At 53.1% G+C, this 13260-nt stretch overlaps 1 protein-coding gene across 3 annotated transcripts in view; it reads right to left on the minus strand.

The window, feature by feature from the left end:
• The window catches only part of PRR23E (PRR23 family member E), an 88577-nt gene that overhangs the window by 59272 nt on the left and 16045 nt on the right, over nt 1-13260 (minus strand). For all 3 annotated transcript variants that reach the window (XR_013527571.1, XR_013527572.1, XR_013527573.1), the window contains exon 2: nt 6733-6942. The gene's annotated coding sequence lies outside the window, so the exon portion shown is untranslated. The remainder of the gene's footprint in view (nt 1-6732; nt 6943-13260) is intronic.

Consider the following 13260-nt stretch of genomic DNA (forward strand, 5'->3'; position numbering starts at 1 on the left):
GATTTTGTCTCCTTTGTAGGGACATGGATGAACCTGGAAACCATCATTCTCAGCAAACTGACACAAGAACAGAAAATCAAATACTGCATGTTCTCACTCATAGGTGGGTGTTAAACAATGAGAACACATGGACACAGGGTGGGGGTCTGTTGGGGGGAAATGGGGAGGGACAGCAGTGGGTGGGGAGTTGGGGAGAGATAGTATGGGGAGAAATGCCAGATATAGGTGAAGGGGAGGAAGGCAGCAAATCACACTGCCACATGTGTACCTATGCAACAATTTTGCATGTTCTTCACATGTACCCCAAAACCTAAAATGCAATAAAAAAACAGACATAGAAAATGCCCATTGATAATAGACTGGATTGGAAAAATGTGGCACATATACACCATGGAATATTATGCAGCAATCAGAAATGATGAGTTTGTGTCGTTTGTAGGGACATGGATGAATCTGGAGAACATCATCCTCAGCAAACTGACACAAGAACAGAAAATGAAACACCGCATATTCTCACTCATAGGCGGGTGGTGAAAAATGAAAACACATGGACACAGAAAGGGGAGTATTAAACACTTGGGTCTATTGGGGGGAAAAGGGGAGGGCCAGTGGGATGGGGAGGTGGGGAGGGATAGCCTGGGGAGAAATGCCAAATGTGGGTGAAGGGGAGAAGAAAAGCAAAGCACACTGCCATGTGTGTACCTACGCAACTGTCTTGCATGCTCTGCTCATGTACCCCAAAACCTAAAATCCAATAAAAAATTTAAAAAAAAAAGAAAATATAATATACAATATAGTTGCATTGTCCTTCTGACCCTAGGCATATATGAAAGTCTACACACATAAAAATTCCCTGAGTTGTACATTTAAAAATCTGTATACCTTTCTATATGTGTGTAGTACCTCAATAAAAAAGATGAGCAATGAAAGTGAATATTCTTTTTCCCCTTCCACCCCATCTTCTCCCCTTCTTCTCTCCCTCCTCCCTCCTGCTTTCTCTCCCCCTTCCCAGTTCTATTGCCTGTTGAATGGAGTGGAGGGGTTAGGAGGAAGGTGGGGAGGGGCATTAATAAATGACTACCAACAGCTTGGGGAGAGACAGTGGTGGATTTTGAAGGGGGGTGATGGTAAAGAGTGGGGTGGACAGGCTGAACCCACACTGGGTCCCCTGTGAGATTTACAGGCATCTGAAATGCTGTGGGTAGTGGCATGGTTGAGATGGAGAAGGGAGATGTGAGGGCACACAGGGTGCTCAGTGAGGAGCATGGCAGACATGGGGTCCCCTCCACTTGAGTGGCTGGGCAGTCACTGCCTTTCTGTGTTCCAGCTCATCTGCTCAACAGCTGAGCATTCTCACCCAGAAGGGGAGGGTCCTGGTTGTCCCTGCCCCCTCAACAGTATGTGTCTGAGGCCAGTAAGCTAGTGGGTTGGCTTCAGGGTGCAACTGAGGATGGCCTGCTAAGGTGTTGAAGTGTCAACCTCCAGCCAAGCTGAGATCATTCCTTCTCATTCCTTCTTCCCCCTCCACCTCCTCCATCTTCTCTCCTCCTTTCTCTCTCCCAACACCCACCAAGAAGAGGTCAGCAACAGGGAAGACAAGTAGCAAGGCCTTGAGGAAGAAGACAGAACAGAAGACTCTTGGGTAGTGGAGCATGGGACCCCAGAGGTCTGCAGCAGCCTGACCAGAGGCAGCTGGCACAGGGTAGGGAAGTGGCTGGGAAGTCAGGCACATCCAGACCCTGATCCCAGCTCTGCCCCCGCAAGTGGTGGGATCTCAGAAGCTGTGTACCTTGCAGTCAACATCCCCATCCACAGAATTGGCTGGTGCCATCTCCACGTCTCTCATCATCACAGGTGACTATGCTGAGAGACTTCTCAGCATTAACAAGATGTCTTAAACTACAACAATTCCACCACTGCAGGCCACATCCCTCACTGTTCCTGTGACCCCTGTGTTACCAGCATCCATGGCTGACCACACAGAACCAGCTCATGGACCTACTAAAGGCATTTAGAAACACAAAATGTGAGCTTCATCGACACAGAAAGTGCCCAATAAATGTTTGATCTTTCCCTTTCTGGAAGTGGCCTCCTTGATGCACAGACCTTAGAGCAGAGTCTCAAACTCAGTTGCCTGCCCAGGATGGGTGTGACTGGAGAGAGGTAGAACAGGCTGAGGGTGGGGGAAGGGGCACAGGTCGCACTGGCAGACAGCCCCCTAGCCAGTGAGCAACCTTTCTTTCACAAGTAGATAGTAGATGGATTGTTATGTGAAAGCTCCCTGTTTCAAAATGTTGGCAAGTCACGGAAATTGTTGAAAGCAGTCTAAGCCAAACAAAACTTGTGTCTGCCTGCCAGGTAGTGATGCTGAGGCATCTCCACTGCCCCTATATTACAGGGGAAACACAGAAAGGTTGGCCAACTGGGCCAAGTTTACACAGGAAGTAAGTTAGGCAATGGTCCATTGAGACCTGGAAGCCATCCATCCATCCATCCACCCAATCATCCATCCACCAACCCATCCATCTATCTACCCACCCATCCATCAACACACCCACTTGTCTACTTACTAACCCATCTATCCATCCATCCATCCAACCATCCATCCATCCATCCATCCATCCATCCATCCATCCATCCATCTACACACACATCCACCAACACACCCACCTATCTACTCACCAACCCATCCATTCATCTATCCATCTACCCATTCATCCATTTATCCATCCATCCACCCCTTTACCCATCTACTCATTCATCCATCCATCTGTTTATTCTTTCACCCATCCAGCCATCCATTCATTTTTTATCCACCCATTCACCCATCCATCTACCCATTCCTTCATTCATCCACCCATCCACTGAAACAACCATCCACCCATCCACTCATTCACTCGTCCACTCATACATCCACTCATTCACTCATTCAGCAGATACTTGTTGAGCATCTGCTATGTGCCAGGCCATATGTTATGGGTGCAGGGGGCATAATGATGAACAAATATACAGATGTAAATTCTTCTCCTCATGAATCTCATATCCTGAGGGAAGCTGATAGACAAAATTGCTCAGTTTTAGACTGTATCCAGAGCTAACAGTGCTGTGGAGAAAACTGAAGCCAGGGAAAGGGTCACGTGTGCTGGGATGAAGTTGCAGCTTTAAAGAGAGCGGACAAGAAAGGCTTGATGGAGAAGGTAGCCTTAGAGGAGAGATTGGAAGGAGGTAAAAGAGAGAGCAGCATGGGTGCTTTGCAGAGGAGCCAGGAGGAACACAGGGAAAGGAAGGCAGAGAGGTCTCAGGCATGCGGAGGTCACATGTGGGCCATGGTAGAGCCTGCAGCAGAGGTGAGGCCTGCTCTGGCTTAGGTATGGCAAGCATAACCTCCCATGGGGATCAGGGATGGCAGGGAGTGGTCTGCCCAGAGCCTGGTGAGGGGGTGGGAGATGGCAGTGACTGGAAAGAGGCACAGCAGTAGGGGTAGGGGAAATGGTCAGAGTCTAGACATACTTCAAAGGTGAGGCTGACCTGGTGTGGACAAGAGAGATGGGCATCAAGGATGGGACCATGCACAGGCCTGAGCACCTGGGGCTGGGGTCAAGCTTCAACCATGGACATGAAGGTGAAGATGCCAGCCTGAGCCTCAAATGGGGCTGCATAAGCAGCAGTGGGGTTCAGGGAGAAGTCAATTGTCAGGGATCCAGGGCCCACCTGGGGTGGACGTGCTGAATCTGGCTTACAGTGAAAGATGCACAGACACTGGAGGGGCCTGGGGTACACATCACAGTACCAGGCCCCCCCCCTCCACCCGGTGCACCCAGCCTCATGCGAGGAGCTGTGCATGCACCTTAGTGTCCTTACAGGACCAGGGGGAGCCTCTATCCTCTTCTTTGAAGATAAGGAAGTTGAGCCTCAAAGAGAAGGTGAGAATTGCAAGGGATGCACAGCTGATGAAGAGCAGGACCAGGATGGGGATGCAGGGCAGGTGCACAGCTGGTGAGGAGCAGGACCAGGACAAGGATGCAGGGCAGGAGCACAGCTGGTGAGAAGCAGGACCAGGATGGGGATGCAGGGGAGGTGCACAGCTGATGAGGAGCAGGACCAGGATGTGGATGCCGGGCAGGTGCACAGCTGGTGATGAGCAGGACCAGGATGCAGGCCAAGTGCACAGCTGGTGAGGAGCAGGACCACGATGCAGGGCAGGTCTGGGTCCTTCACAGGCCTCATACCCTGACACTAGAGGGGAGTGGACGTCTAACCCAGCAGGCAGAACACAGGCTATGCAGTCACTGGCAGGTGGGAAGGGGCTGCCCAGGGTCAGTCAGCACCAGGGAGCATCAGCAGGGACAGTGAGCAGGCACTTAGGCACTCTGGATACCACCCCTGAAGAACCGTCACTGAAAGGACCAATCTAGACCTCAGATCCCCAAAGCTGCATTTGTCACTTCTTCTCACAGGTCCTATCAATGCTTCCAATGCAATTGTATTCTAAATGGAATCTGGCCACAGCTTCCTCCCACCTCCCCTCTGACTTGCATAACTGTACATGATCTACAAGGGAGATGCAAAAATGGCTCCAATTCTCACCCCTCTTTCTATGCACATCCTTTGCAATGTGATTTTGCAGCTCCTCCACCAAAGAGTGGGCTCTATTTGCCCCAACCATTTAGCTAATACAATGCCCTGGAAAGCAGCATGGCACCTGTTCCAAGCCAAGGCCTCAAGAGCCTTCGTGTGTTTCAGTCTCACTCTCAGGATCCTGTGACTGGAGTGTGAGGAAGCCAGGGTTAGCGTGCTGGAAGGGGAGAGACCATGGAGAAAGGCCCCACCATCCCAGCTGCACCATCCCAGACATCTGAGTGAGCCCAGCAAGAAGAGCTGAGCCCCAAAAGAAAGGAAATCAGTATATTGGAAAGAGATCTGCACTCTCACATTTACTGCAGCCAAGATTCAGAAGCAACCTAAGTGCCCAACAACAAATGAATGGATGAAGAAAATGTGGTATATATACACAGTGAAATACTATTCAGCCATAAAAAAGAATGAAATCTTGTCATTTGAGACAACATCAATGGAATTGGGGGACATTATGTTAAGTGAAATAAGCCAGGCACAGAAAGACAAATTTTAATGTTCTCATTCATACATGGGAGCTAAAAATAAACACAATTGAACTCATGAAGATAGAGACTAGAATGTCAGTTACCAGAAGCTGGGAAGGGTAGCAGGGAGGGTAAGAGAAGTGAGAATAGATAATGGGTGCAAACGTAGAGTTAGATAGAACAAATAAGACCTAGTACTTGATGGTACAACAGGGTGACTACAGTCAATGATAACATATTGTATATTTTAAAATAAATGAAAGAGTAAAATTGAAATGTTCCTAACACAAAGAAATGAAGAATGTTTGAGGTAATTAATACCTCAATTACCTCAACTAGTTATTACACATGGTGGGCCTACTAGAATATCACATATACCATATGAATATACAATCTGTTAGGTATCCAGAATCATTAGAACTAAAAACTTTTTTCAAAAGACCAAGAAAAAAAAATCATAAATCAGTAAAATTATAACACCCTACTTCCAAAACAAGAAGAGCCACGCCTGCCCTCCCCAACTTGCCAACTCACAGAATCATGAGCTAAATAATTGGTGGTTGTGCTAAGCCTTCAAGCTTTGGGTGGTTTGTTACACAACAAAAGCTAGCTGATACACCCTCTATCTCTCTGTTCCTCAGGCCCAATGCCAGATTTCTCTTTGATTGACATGTCCCCCAGCCTCATCCCTCTGCTACCAGGCCTCTCCTTTCCACTCCAGACTGAGGACACTTTTTCCTGAGCCAGCCAAGATCAGCTATCCACTGCCAAACTAAGGACTAAATGCCCTCCCAATGTTCTGCGAACATTCACTACACAGCAACAGTCTCATGCTCGACTTTCCCTAAGCTTCTCAAGGTCAAGGGCTTTGTCTTGGTCACCTCTGCTGCCCTAGGAGCAAGGTTAGGACTGGCCAGGTATGGAGCAGGCCGTAAGGAACATTTGTTTAAGAAGCAGATGATCTGCCCAGGATGGAGTACTGGCTAAGGAGTGGCTAAGTGGCTACATGAGAGCCCTGGAACCAGCTGCCTGGGTTTACAGCCTGGCTCTGGGTTTCAAAATAGGGTGTATTGGGCAGGTAACTAAATCCCAGTGCCCTGATTTCCTCATCTGTAGGACAGAGGATTGCAGTCCTTTCATGAGAGTTGTTTATAAGGATTAAATAAGAGAATGCTGAAAGCAGTACCTGGCAGACACAAATCAATGCTAAGTGTTGCTCTTTAATAAAGAGCTGTGGATGGTGAGGGCCTTGTCCAAAGTTACTTGGTTCTTCATAGTCCTGATTCATCCTTACCTGATGTCCTGAATTTTGGGTCCCACTTTCAAATCCCAGCTTCTCAGTCCTAGGTCAGGTCCCACATCACAGCCCCTGTTCCCTGGAGCCAGGCCCTGTCTTCCCCAACCCTCCCAGGCCTGGGGCCTCCACCTGTCAGCTCCTCTCTGACATCCTTTCCTCTCTGCTTGTTCTCACCTCCTCTCAGGAAATGTCACTGCAACAACATTGATAAATATTTATAAAGGCAGCCGAGGAGATGGTGCACAAACAAGCCAAATAAACAAGCACATTTTAAAATACTGAGCTTGACAGTTGACTTCCCCAAGTGAGTCTGTGTGTGCATGCATCACGTACCTGCACGCGCTGCCTGTCCTCACACATCAGCTCACAGGATTCCAGCGCCTTCTAGGCCGTCACATTGGGACTGCTCATTTCACAGATGGAGAAACCAAGACCCAGAGCGGCCTGGGCTTGGCCAAAATGGCCCAGCTGAGTATAGGCAGGCGGCAACCCGTGCCCAGCATCCCGGCTTTATAGAGCCAAGGTTCCCGCTTGGCCTGGTGTCTATAAACAGAGAACAGCTGTTAGCAAATGCATTAAAGGATTTCATGTTTACTCTGCTCTTATCTGTGGCAATAACTGTCAGTTTCAGGGAGATAGCTGAGGTCTGTTTCGCAGGACGGCCTGTTAGCCAGGAGCCGGGGCTGGCAATGCCTGCCCTGATTAACCTGCAGCCTCCGGGCAGGGGCTTTACCAGGAAGGGCAGCTCCCAGCAGGACGTAAGGCCAGGAGTATCCTTCTCATGGGAACTACAAACAGGCTGCCCTGTGTAAGGGGAGGAGGCCTGGGGCCTTGGAGGCTTTCTGCCTAGGTCTCAGTTTCCCTATTAGCCCAACAATGTGCCTGAACTCCCTCATGTCTAAGGCCCCCCAACAAGCTACATCATCCATATGGATTCCCTAATTATCATCCCACCCACAGGAAGAGGAAGCCCACGCCCAAATCGGCTTTCATCTGCATAAAACTCCCCATCACCAGGCTATCAAATCCCCCCAAAGACCACCCCTGGTGGCTCATAGAAAGGCCAGGCAGGAGAAAGACAAGGTCACAGGACAGCTGATACTGATGGGGCCATGTACCAGGGTTTCACAGGGCTCCCCTTTACCTCTGAGGCCTGTGAAACGTGCCTCCAGTTTTACAGGTGAGAACATCGGGGAGTGAAGGGTTTCTCAGGTGCCAAGGGTCCCTGCTAGCTGCCGTGGAGCCTGGCTTCTCGTGACGGCTGATGCCACCACCCCACACGCAGGGACACCTCTGGGTGCCAGGTTGGTGTGGCTGTGGCCTGGTGCTGCCCTGCACCCCACAAGATGGGACCTGCGGCTCCAGGAGGGTGTGCCACTGGTTCAGGCTGTATAGAGTCAGGTTCCAGGTGGGGGTTTCAAGTCAGGCTTGGTGTTCCAAAGTGCAGGCTTCCCAAACCAGGAGCCCCCACCCTGGCCATGAAGAGTTATGAGGCAAAGTCCGAGACGGACTGTGGGGATGTAGGGCCCATACTCTGTGCTGAGAGCACAAGGGGAAGGTGCAGAGCGGGAGAGGTGGGGAGGCCAGGACTGCAGCCCCCACCCTGCCCCACTCACAGGACCACAGGACACCCCAGCTCTCTACCCTCTCAGAGGCCAACTATGCCATGGCCATCCCGTCACCTTTTCCCAGACTCAGCTCCAGCAGCTGCTCACTCCTGTCCACACTGGTTCTGCCACCCTGCTTGATCAGAGGGGGTCTGTCAGAGTCTCCTTGGCACCCATGGTGCCCACCTGCTGCCCTCCGCAACACCATAAAGTCTTCTGTGGTGCCCAGCCTGATGACACCGGGCCCCACCTCATTGACATTCATCTCAGCACCTGCCCTCCCCCTGGGGGCTGCTACTCCTGTTGCTCCAGCATGGAACCTGAGGACTCACCCTTGGTGGTGGCTGTTACAAGGCTGGTCAGCAGGTGCCCTGCCAAGGCCTTTCCCCAGATAAGGGCCACCTCCTGCCCCTGCTCCAGGCAGGCCTGGGATGTTACAGACAGCCAACGAGCAGCTGGGCCCTGTGCGAGTGCCAGCACCACTGTGTGAGGCCCAGGCACCACCCGCTTCTGCCACCGCCCTGCCCACCTCTCCACCTCAGACCCCACTCTGACACTGTCCAGCCCCAGCCTTGGTGCCAGCCACCATATTCTCTCACAGGGACCCTGCAGCAGCCCCCCTGGCCTCCACATGGCATCATTTCCCTCCTCCAACATAGCCAGGAGAGTAAAGGCACCCGTGACGAGCACACACGGCTGGCTCCCTACTCCAGAGCCCACCTTGCTGCCCAGCCCTACTCCATACACCTGCTGCCTCCTCCCCACTCTTGTCTCCCTCACCCTCTCACTCACACTCCCTGACCTTCCACAAGTCCCACTGCCCTGCCAGTGCCTCATGCCAAGCAGGGCTCACAGGTACCAGCACGGCCTCCCCAGGGCAGAGCTCCCTCCTGAACCCTCCTCTAGCCCGGAGGGCAGTGACACCATGCAAACCAGGAAACCAGGCTCCAGGATGGGCAGAGGCTTGGCCAGACCACACAGCAACCTCAGCATAGCCCAGGGAGAGACCTGGTTGGGCACAGTGCAGCTGTGGGCAAGACCTAGGTACATCAGCACAATTGCCTGCCACAGTCCTGGCCAGCACTTGTGGCTGAGTGTCACTCACAAAATGACCAGATTAAAGGCTGTGATCACCCAGCAAGATCCAGGGTCCTATAGGCAGCTTATTAAGAAAGAGGACCAAGAGGGGTGTCCATAGGGTTCACAGAGGGACTCTTGCCACCATCTGATGGCATCCACTGAAGCTGTGATGTGCCCAGGATGTGGGCAGCAGGCTCCAAGCCTGGGGTCAGGCAGATGACCAGGAGCCCAGTCTGGGGACCCAGGATGGGGCAGGAGCCAGAGGATGCATGGGGCAATTGGGAGGCCATCCCCCAGGGCCTCCTCCTTCCTCAGAGGATCCAGCATAGAGGGGAGCCAACGAGATCAAAAGGGGCCACCACCAAGAGCAACAACTTGAATTCCCACATAGAAACAGAAGCTTGGAGCAGGGGTAGAGCTGAAGTGCTGCACGTGTGTGCGCGCACACACACACACACACACACACTCAGACATAATACAGACACACAGAGTGCAAACACCATCCACCGAAATAAACATGCACGTGGGAGCAAGTGTACATGCCATAAAAGCACACATACAGATTCAGACACAAGCGCACACTGGCACACTGACACAAATGTACTCATGCACTCACAAAACATGGAAGCAAGTGTGTATCCAGGTACATGCCTACATATAAACAAAGACACAGCACATACGCACATGTGTGCACTCAAGACACAAACCCCTCTATCCATACACACATGCACACACCCTCCCTCCATCTCTGTCTCTCTCTTTGTGTCTGTCTCTCCCTCTTTGTCTCTTCCTCTCTGTCTTAATCTCTCTCCCTTTCTGTGTCTCTCTCTCACACACACACACACACACTCACCATTCTCACAAGTGAGCCTTGCTGCCTTTGGTATAAGCTCAGAATAGAGCATCTCTCACCACTGGCCCCTCCCTTCCCAGCCCTCTTTCCCTAATTAGCCCAGGAAACAGGGGCTGCTGCACCAGCCAATTGAGCCTGGGCCCGGGGCACGCCTGGAGCTAAGAAGCACCTGTCACTTCGAGGATCCCTCTTAGCTCAGCTGACGTCTCCCGCCCCTGGCAGAACCCGGCAGTATTGGCGGGGCCAAAGCAGCCTCAGAAGAGAGGCACATGGGGTCCCTGCTGTGTAGCTTCCCAGCCCCTTTTTGGCCAGGAGCTGCAGCTGGGCCACTCCAACCAGCTAGTGAGTCATTATGGGCACCTACTGTGCCAGGCACTGCCAGGCTCTGGGGACACATGGGTGAGCAGAAACAGCCAGCCCAGACTGCACAGAGCTGTGTCTCAGGGAAGACAGGCGGGCCCATCAGGTCATCAGCTGCAGACCACAGCTCCACCAAGGTGGCCCACTCATGGGCACAGGTCTGTGAGGACCCCCAGTGGGCATCTCACCTGTTCTGGGAGGCCAGGGGAGCTTTCCCTGGGGACAGAGTGAGGCAGGTAAGAGGCTCCAGCAAGGGATTAGAGTGTGCAAAGGTTTTGACCCCATCTGGGCTCTGTGAGAACATGTGGTCACGTCCCCCCAGGCCTCCTGAGATGCCTCCAAGACCCTCCAAGACCCATGCCTCAGGCTCATGGCTCTGGTCCTCTGCCACCCAGGGTGTGGCATATATTCTCGGTGAGCTGGGACACAGACTTTGAGCTGGGAGATACATTACAGAGATGTGGAAACTGAGGCCTAGGAAACCGGTAGCAGTACGAGAAGGAAGTGCCCCAGACAATGTGGCTAGTTTGCTAGAGTGCCTCACAGAGCAGCTGCTCCAATCCTCTTCAAGCACAGATGAGAAAACTGAGGCCACATCCACTCTGACCTACCCTGGAGGAGAGGCGGCCACATACCAATGAGCTCCTACTGGCTGCTTCTGCATTTGAGGTCAAGAGCAGGCAGCACTAAGCTCCAGCCAGAATAGTGGTTGGCCGGTGGGAGCAGATATTTCCCTAGAAATGCCACATGGGACCTCCCAGGTGCAGGCAGTGTTCTGTCTCTGGACTTGGATGATGTCGCCCATGTGGGTATGTACATGAAAGATTGCAGGCTTACTGCACGGAACTTAGATGTCAACAGAAACATCAAAAAACAAAGCAGAAACCCATTCTCCAGAGAGAACAAGTGATCTGCAGATGGGCTGGGACCCACAGGGGGCAGCCTGCCCTCCTACTCCAAGTTTAGGACTGAAACTGTGGGGCTGATGGGCACGAGGTGGCACCAGGTGAGGATGAGCTAAGGGGCAGAGGAACCATGACTGACCCTCCCCAGTAGGGCACCAGTGAGCCCAGGTACAAGTGGACATGGCCAGAGCCATCTCCTGACAGCTGCTGCCTCCCTCATCCAGGGCCAGGAGGATCATTCTGGCAGTGCAGGAAGGCAGAGCACAGGGGTGGAAAGAGGCTGGGCTGGAGGTCTGCAGGGCAGGGATTGTGGCAATGGTTACCTAAGGCCCAGGAGGTAGGGGTCAGAGGGTTAGGGAATCAGAAGGTTAGGAAGTCAGGAGAAGCTGAATGAAATCCCAGGAAAGTCCCCAGATTGCTGTCGACCCACACCCTCAGGTCTCACCTACCAGGGCCTCCTGGGAGGCTGGCATCAGGGTGTAGACTGAGCTGTTGAGGCCCTCTCCAGCTCAGTTTCCAGTAAGTCTGCCTGCCTGGGGAAGCAGGAAGTCCCAAGGGTGTCCCTGCAAGTCCCCTGCCAGGAGCTGTGTTCACTGAGGCTCAACCCTGGCTTCCAGACCTGAGACACTAGGTGGGACACCCCCTTTCATGGGCCCCACGGAACTCATACACCCAGGGAACCCAGCCCCAGCTAGGACTACACGTGGTCATGCCTTTCACAGGGAGCAGAGGTGAGGCTGGCTGGGGCATTGCCCGGGTTTGCAGCACAGTGGGTGCCAGGGAGGGGGTTCCTCCCAGGGATGCTAAGAGGTACAGAGCCTGACTAGGCGGGTGAGGGTGCAGCAGGGTCCCTGGGAGACCAATCTGCCAACACCAGGTACCCAGGGAGCAAGAGAAAACCTCTAGCTAGGTTCCCCTCTGGGGTTGGGGTGAGGCTGATGAAGATCACAAGCCCTCTGTAGGTAGGACCCAGAAGCTGGAGGAGGACAGAATGGTTTTTTTGTTGTTGCTGCCCCCTCTGGAAACCACAGTCAGCTCTGCCTTCCCATGGAAAGAAGCAGGGAAGAGCAACTGACCCTGCCCTCCGGGATCCCAGCTCGGTGCCTGGTTCTGTGCCCGACACTCTCTTTCTCAGACCTCGGAGGAACTCATCCAACCGAGGCAGGGCCTCCCGAATGCAGGGCTGCGCTGGTGGGTGGCAGGACTGAGCGCTGCGCTGGTCCCGAGGGCCCAGAAAACCGAGACGCCTTCGCTTCGGATTGCTCTGTGGGAGCCCAGACTCCCAGCAGCTCCTGGAGAAAGCCGACTCCGAGTTTGGTCGGGAGAAAATGACAAAGAGTGGAAATTAGGTCAGCCTCTTAAGGAGGAGGAAAAGAACCCGCGTGACTGCAGAGGGGCAGCGGGGAGGGCGCGGGGGCGGGAGCGCCGCCTCTCAGAGACAGCGGGTAATGGGAAAACTTTCTCCAATTACGTGAAGAAGAGCTAGCGCGTGTCAGCCAGAACGGCGACCGTCCGCGCGATAACGGATGACTGGGAGAGGCAGGCGCTTAATGGGTTTTTCCCTGCGATCAGTTAACCCGAGCCCAGTGGCCCTGGTGACAGCGCGGGCGGGGAGGGAGCGGGCTCAAGGGCCCCCCTGCGCTGGCTGTTTTCCAATCCTGCGCTTGATGACACAGATTTCCCTAACAGTGACAGGGCGAAGAGCTCTCCGCTCCTGGGGCACACCTCAGGCAGCCGTCCGCCCTACGAGGGAAGGGCTTAGACCAGCAGGGCCAGCTACCTCGTGCACCGAGAGGCAAGTGTGGGGTCACGCGTGGGGCCAAACATGACCATGCAGGGGTAGCCACCAAGCCACACACAGATGCCCAGCCCGGGGACACAGCTGGACATCCAGACCCGATAATCAGACCCATACTCGCTCACAGGCTCATACCCAGACACACACACACATTTATACATGTGCACAGACATCCAGACCAAAAGATGCATGGTGACACGCTCACTCCCAGACACCAAGGCACACTCAGACACATATGCACACGGACACAGACACATA

Source organism: Callithrix jacchus, chromosome 15 (assembly GCF_049354715.1).
Source record: "Callithrix jacchus isolate 240 chromosome 15, calJac240_pri, whole genome shotgun sequence".
Taxonomy (NCBI): Eukaryota; Metazoa; Chordata; class Mammalia; order Primates; family Cebidae; genus Callithrix; species Callithrix jacchus.